The sequence below is a fragment of the Ascaphus truei genome, chromosome 9 (assembly GCF_040206685.1).
Source record: "Ascaphus truei isolate aAscTru1 chromosome 9, aAscTru1.hap1, whole genome shotgun sequence".
Lineage (NCBI taxonomy): Eukaryota > Metazoa > Chordata > Amphibia > Anura > Ascaphidae > Ascaphus > Ascaphus truei.
The window spans coordinates 52,132,379-52,140,545 of NC_134491.1; positions in this window are offsets into that span (position 1 = coordinate 52,132,379).

Genomic DNA, 8,167 nt, shown 5'->3' on the forward strand with positions numbered 1-8,167 from the left:
ACGGTCGGGGGATCATGGGTGGCTTGGCTCCGGAGACAATAAGGCTAGCTACTAGCTACATCTGTAGTCTCATATGCGTATGAAACAACTCGCACTAAAATACATTTATGTTATATTCTCATTTGGTTTTCCCAGTTAAAATCCATGTTCCGACTTTCACACCTTATCGATATTTAAGGTGTGAGAACGTTGTCTTCTCTTTATAGTACCACTGTCTAGAAGCTCATGCCTGCAGAATATGGAAGCGCTATCCCATCTGGGGTTGAAGTGCTTTAATGCTTTGTACTGCTTGGAGACTGCTGAAGATACTATTTGCTTAAATGTCTGAGATTCTGCCATGTTGATGAATTCCAGTAGCAGCTGCTGGAATCCATCAACACATGAAGACATCAGATGCTCAGACCAGCAGCAGTCCTCGTGACAAGCTGAGTCCCCACAGAGAGAAACCATAAAACACATTTTTAAAAAGGGAACATGATTAATCGGGAGCGCAGAGCAATAACAGGAGAAACGCATGGCGGATCTCAGCCACGGGGTCAGTGCCACGGTGAGAAAAGAAGCACAGTGTAATAAATAAAATACAGATTAATGCACATGTGTCTGTTGGTAGAAGTTCAGCTTTACAGTAAAATCGTATGAAGGTTATGCTTTGACCTAAGCGTGCGGGTTGATGAAGAGTCACAACATATGACTACAACTGGGCCTGTGACACCCAGCACACGTACTGTGACATCTCTCTTAGTTTCTCCACCATTGCAATGAAACATCAGATTGTTTCCTAAAGGATATACAGTGTATGGGGTCTCGATTACCCATAGGTGGTCCTGAATACATACACAAATAGGTAAGCTGCATTCGGCAAGGGGTTGTTCCTCAGTAGATATGGTACTCTGTCCTTCAACAACACCTGGTGAGACACGGGACAGTTACTTTATTTCGGTTCTAACTGTGTTTCTTAGCATTTCATCTAGCTATGGCCACCCTACAAAACCATCACTGCTAGAGTTAACATGCTCATTAGATCAATACGGTTGACTGTCCTTCAATGATGATAAAAACCTATACAGTGTGCCCTCAGCCATTATTTTCGTTGAATAGATGCTGCAATCAATGAGATAAGAGAGCCAAAGTGCCTTGTCAACAGTAACATCCCAAGATACAGAGCGATGCCTTGCTGGCCCCTCTGGTAGGGAAAGGGATTACATCGTTAAATTATGCACAGTTTCCCAGCATTGCAGAGCTCAGAAACAGCAAATAAAAACCCCACGTGTGAGCACATTCACATGTCTCAGGCAGGTCTGCAACCCTGCTCTTCCCCATTATCTCTTAGCATGCAGTGCTTCCACTGCAGACAGGGATTCTGGGAAATGACATGCAAATGAGCACACAGTGTCACCTTATGCTTCAAATCCATTTTGACATGGACCCCAATAAGGTTATGCCTGCTGCATTACACAGCGTTTCAGCACAGCCCGACTTAAGTGCAAAGCCAGTAAACCTGCTCACAGACAGCTGTTTCGACCTTTTGGGTCTCATCAGTGTGAGGATGGTTGTACTGGCTTTGCAAAGTGAAGTTGGAAGTAGGTTTCAGAGCTCAGAAAGTAATACTGCGAACGTGCAGGGGGCAGTGTTATTAGAAATCCTTTATACAACCGGTCAAATTCGCGAAACAATACAAGTACTGTATTTGCATATTAGTGCAAATGTATTGCACGTTCTTAACACACATTGCTGTCCGTGAATACAAACATGGCCTTTGTTTTCCCATTTTAAAAGTGAAACATGTTTTGAGTATAATTCCAGATGTGTTCCCAAAAGAGAACACATGCTGTGTTAATACAATACTTTTTTATCACCTTGTGACATGTTTATCAGCTGCTCGGGTTTCAGATCTACATGGTGTATTGAAGAGCCCTGGGAAAAGGTCAACCAATCAGGGGCGAGGACAACTTCAGCCTTCTGTAGTATTGTAATATTTGGTTTTTGGTAAGTCTCCAAAACACTGGAAAGTACTAAAAGAATATTCAGGTACAATTCAAGCATATCACCAGTGGCTGAGGACAAAATAGTGCGACCAACTCTATTCATAATAGAGCAAGAGCCTAGATACCGGATTTTCCGGGAAACTCCAACACAAACCTCTTGTTCCATACAATCTGGAAGACCGTTATAGAGACTTCTAAAGCAGGGGTAGCCAGCTACGGTCCTCAAGAGCTACCAACAGGTCAGTGCAGGTGGCTCAGTCGAGACTGAGCTACTGATTGAGCCACCTGAGCTGAAGCAGGGATTTCCTGGAAACCTGACCTGTTGGTAGCTCTTGAGGACTGGAGTTGGCCGCCCCTGGTCTAAAGCTACCATTGTTTTCATAGTCACACACTTACTAGAACAAAACTACGTGGTTCCAAAGAAACGGTTTATTTGGGCTTTTAAGAATCCGTGTAGCGTATACAGAATATTATTTGCAAATCTCACCTATCATATCACTCTGGCTTGGGCATTAGACATGTATAAATTCTGCAACATTGTCAACGTCTATCTCTTGTGTCTCTATAATTGATTTTAGCCTCAATGGGAGAATTAAAAAACAAATAACAAAGTACAGTATTTATTTGTGTCCACATAACAGCACTATTACATGGCAGACATGTGGTGTCCTATTTCATGATAAAAGTGAAGTCTTCTCGCTCCTGATGGCGAGGACGCCACCACCCAAATCTAGGCGACACTTCAAAGTTGTTACAATTGGAAACATTTATATAGGTACATATTTATTTAGAATAATCGGATTAATCTGCCTCGTTGCTGGAATCTGGACTATTTCAATGGGTAAGTAGTTTGACAGCAGTTGTTGCCGACTGAGTGCTTTCACTGGCGTTTCTCATACTAATGCCTCTGGCAATAGGCACCTGTGGAGCACCTGTGTGATAATTAAACAAAGGATCTGCACTTTTTTTCAGCTTGTGCTCTCCATCCTTCATTCATAGCAGTGTCCTATTAATCATGGGTTTCCAATGCATTTACTCACAACCCCTCTGTTACAGATAGTAGTGGTACTGTAGGACTATGTAGTATGTCTGGTGTCTCACGCTCGCCTGCTGCTTAGTCCGAAATATATGTCAGACATTTACTTCTCAGGGAAATTGTTCCTCTATTAAATTGTAATGTCTCGTAATTGTGCTCATTCTTAAAAGTAAATCATTTGTACTGTTAGGTATTTGCTTTCACGCGCTGCATCATCTGCATCAGGGGAGGCCAACTCCAGTCCTCAAGAGTTACCAACAGGTCAGGTTTTCAGGATATCCCCATTTCTGCACAGGTGGCTCAGTTGAAGTCTGAGCCACTGATTGAGCTACCTGTGCTGAAACTGGGACTGGTTGAGCCACCTGTGATGAAGCAGGGATATTCTGAAAATCTGACCTGTTGGTAGCGCTTGAAGACTGGAGTTGGCTAACTGATCTATATCTTGTTATCTTTACTTCTGGAACAGAAATATAACTAAGGCGGTTTACATCAACTCAGTCTTTTGATGCTGTATAAATAGAGAACAGTGGACGCAGGGCAGCACAACGTTACTTAAATACCATTACAATATGCGTGTCGTGTAGCTTCTCTCAAACCAGGCCTGCACAACTCCAGTCCTTGAGGGCCGCAAACAGGCCAGGTTTTCAGGATATCCCTACTTCAGCACAGCTGGCTCAATTAGTGGCTCAGTCATTATGACAGAGCCAGCTGTGCTGAAGTAGGGATATCCTGAAAACCTGGCCTGTTTGCGGCCCTCAAGGACTGGAGTTGTGCAGGAACATCTCAAACATAAACAACAACAACAACATTCCTAAACAGCAGGCTGACGCACAAACCGCCAAATCAGTCTGGCAGTTTGGGGACCTACCTATTAAGATCATATTTCAAATTTTTTTTTTTTGTGTGTCAAAATGTTAGTACTAAAAAGTAGTACAGACTTTTAATAAAATGTGAAATGTTAAATTAATATAGAATGATGTGTAGTTTTTTGTTTATAACTAGTGCTAGTAAATATCAGTTATTAGTGTAATATTATTTATAGTTGCCCTATTGGGAAACACATACATTTTGTTAACTTATATAATGAAACATCCGTGCTGCATCAAATACATATTTGGTTGATACATAGCAACTTTATTCTAAACTGACATTAGGGATTACACCAAGTCAAACTTGGCAGACGATTTTGACGCACTTTTTTTTGCGTGCAGACACAATCTTTTTTTTTAGTACATACCATTAACATCTGTATGCCTAGTGCAGACTTTTTCTGTGTGCCAAAAAAAAAGGAAAATCTAATTTATTACTCTGTACATTACTTAATATTAATAATAATAGCATGTTCTTGTATAGCGCTGATAGTTATACGCAGCGCTTTACAGAGACATTTTGCAGGCACAGGTCCCTGCCCCATGGAGCTTACAATCTATGTTTTTGGTGCCTGAGGCACAGGGAGATAAAGTGACTTGCCCAAGGTCTCAAAGAGCCGACACTGGGAATTGAACCAGGCTCCCCTGCAACAATCTCAGTGTCGTTACTCACTGAGCCACTCCTTCTCCCTCCTTAGTATATAGGACCCGTTGATTGACGTGAAAAGTCACAGCATAAAAATCTCACCTTATGTTTAAATTATTTTTTACAGTTGCCTTCTTGCAAAGACCTCCGAAGCATTTGAAACAACATAGTATATATCATAACTCCTTACCTGCCCCAGGAAGCCTGCAGGGAAAGAGCAGTTATTATATTATTATCCTTAACGAAGCATATGAGTTACTCCGTGGCTGATACTATACACCTCATACATCGATCTTGGCCCCCTGCAGACACACTTACCAGAACACCATTCTACTGTCTCTGTATGTCCTTCCTACTTACCACTTAGATTGTAAGCTCTTCCGGGCAGGGACTCCTTTTCCTAAATGTTACGTTTATGTCTGAAGCGCTTCTTCCCGTTATGTATTATTTGTTATTTATGTGATTATGTCGTGTATTACTGCTGTGAAGCGCTATGTACATTAATGGCGCTATATTCCCTTGCTGCAGTGGAAGTGCTGTGTGCTGGGTGATAATGGTGAAAGGCGGGGTTGCAGACCTGTCTAAGACATGTAAATGAGCACACAGTAATATTTCCATTTGCATATTTGCTTTGCTGTGGAGGTATATATATATATATATATATTCCCTTTCTGTGCCTTATTAATAACCTGAAATATACATGTCACTAGGGTGACATTGAAAATCCTGCTCAAGGTCTTTTTAATTCGCCCTGTCTTCAGCTGCTTATTGTGACGACATTGTCTCCTTCCACTTCCGGCAGAAAGTTGTAATTTCTTTACAGTCACCCTGTTTCCTAAAAGGGTTTGCACAAAATAATACTACTAAATGGAGGAATGGGAGTCAAAACATATCAGGGTTTATTTCCCCTGCACTCCAAAGGATTCTTGTACATTAGAGAGTAAAGACAGCTGGTGACTCCGGCAGTCCTGGTTAAAATGAGCATGCTGCACTTTATAATGATACAGTACATCAACGCAATCCCCAAAAGGGCATTCTCCAGTAAATATACCTTCAAAGTAGTCTCAAAGCACTGACCCTTCTCAGGCCTGCTATGCTCATTGTGTGCTGTTCCTGCCCTCAATGTGTTACACCCCTCTGCTATAACCATCAGAAGAGGTCTCCAACACAGCAGGGGGTTCTTCAGGTTGTAAGCAGGGGTCACGGGTGGAAATGTGTGACCATGTTCATTTTGAAGCATTTCTGTGCAATTCTTTGAGAGGAGAGACAGAGAGAAGAGAGAGGAGAGAGAGAGAGGAGAGAGAGAGAGGAGAGAGAGAGGACAGAGAAACACACACACACACACAAACATACCGTGTTCAGGAAAAGAGGACACCTTTCGTTTTTCATTATATCTTATATATTTCTCGCTCTATCCCCATGAAAATGTGCACAGTTGTGGGTCTGTTTTGTACATTAACACTATGTAAGAAGCACAATGTAGACAATCAACTGATGTTAACTAAATTGATGTCACTGTATTGTGTCAACAAGTAGCAGATACGCTGCGGGAGGTTCGTGTTCATTAAACGAGAAATAGGAGTTTGTCCGTCGTAGCTCGTAAATGTGTTAAACTGTAGTAATCTAATCTGAAACACTAAGATTACTGTCAAGTCTGAGTTCAAAGTATGGTTCAACGTGTCCTCCTGCTAAAACGCCCAAAGACGAGAACGCCACTGCCTGATTACATCATCGATAACGCGATGATCCAGCTGCTCCTGATTAATACGGTGTTTTATGAATCCATTTTTTCCCTCCTCCTACTGACCACCCTTTATCAGGAAACATTTTATGTAAGCGAGTTGGACAATAATTCTATATAAACGTGCTTATCTTCTTCGCTAAACACCATTTTGTAACTATGAACTTGATGTGGTCATCGCGCCGTCACCAATGCCAAAGAATATTTATTAGATTATCAAATAATTATTAAATGTAATAATCTACTGTAACAGACCTATAATTGCTCATATTTGCATGAAAATAAAATGAGTCCCAGTTTTTCTGAACACAGTATATATATATATATATATATATATATATATATATATATATATATATATATATATATATATATATATATATATATATATATATATGTGTGTGTGTGTGGGGGGGGGAATTGAGTGTGGGGGGGGGGGGGTTGCGCAAGATGGGGAAAGTGAGAAAGGAGGGAGGGGAAGTAAATAAATATGCAGGACCAAGCATATTTTGATTTATATTCTGCTTCTTGTCCAAGGGTAGAAATGACAATTGACAAACTTTTGCACAGAATGACAAGAATAACAGGCTCAGTACCACAAGATTGGCGTAAAGCAGGCGTGGTGCCTATATTAAAAAGGGAGCTAGATCACAACAGGGGAATTACAGACCTGAAAGCCTCACTTCAATAGTGGGGAAGGTACTTGAAGGTTTAGTATGGGATATTATTCAGGAAAAAGAATATAGTATTAAAAAGGCGCCGGCAGGTAAAGGATATATTCACCAACAGGAAGAAACCGATGTGGATTCCAGACGGTAAAGATGTGCTTAAAAAAGATATAAAAAAACACAAAACATAGTGTAATACTGCAAATAAAAATTAAATAACATATAATATGAACACTAATACCAAATAACTATATATCAGCTGAGATCAAGGGTGATTGGAATGATAAAAAACATTTAATAAAATAGGTTAAAAAACACTGGACAAAAAAACATATACAAATAATAAAAACACAATGAAATATGACAATTATTAGGACAATTGGTGTGGGACCAGTAGTCAGCTTCACCAGACTATTATCATCATCTTCTTGCTGCTTTAACACCTCTTCAAGCTGCAGCTTAAACTCTGCACTCTTAGGCCTCGGCCATGGTTCTGGCGGGCGGAGTCGCGCTGAGGCTCAGGGAAAGCGGGTGCTTTTCCTGGCCTTAGACAGCGTGCCGTCCGGGGGCGTTTCGGTGGGCGGGCCAGTGACGTCATGGAGCTGGTTCACCCTCATTTTGCGAACCGCTCACGTGACCGGCCCTGCGCTCCGGCAAGCGGGAAAATTTTAAATTTCCCTAAGACCTACGCTTCCGCAAGTGCGCGGAAGCGTAGGCGAGCCCCTACTAAAGCCGCTCTCATTGCGGCTGTAGGGGCTCAGTGCCGAGCGGAAGCGCACCTCAGCGCGCCTCCGCCCACAAGCACTAAACATGGACGCGGCCTTACACTCTTCAGCTCCTGGAGAAGTTCATTGTGAGCTTCCATGACTATGTCCATTTTATTGTCAAGCTAGCTGCCTCTCTCCTCCAGCTGAGTCAGATCCCCCTCTAACTACTTTGAGGTTTTTTGGGGGGTTCAAGCTGCAATGTAGATTTTAGGTTTTACTACAGCTTGTCTATACCTTGTTTTGTGCAAAGCAGAGGGGTGTCCTCCTTCCCCCCTGACTCACAGACTGAGTTGCTGGGTGGTGAGCCATCATTTTCTTGTGAGCGATCATGGACAGGCTGGTTAAAAAAAAAGTAAGAAACTAAGAATAATTTTTGCTTTTCAGCGGCATTATGAAAGTCTTAAAGAAGTTGTCCAAGCAGCAATTAAAAAATAAATCTTTTTTTTGTTTTAATA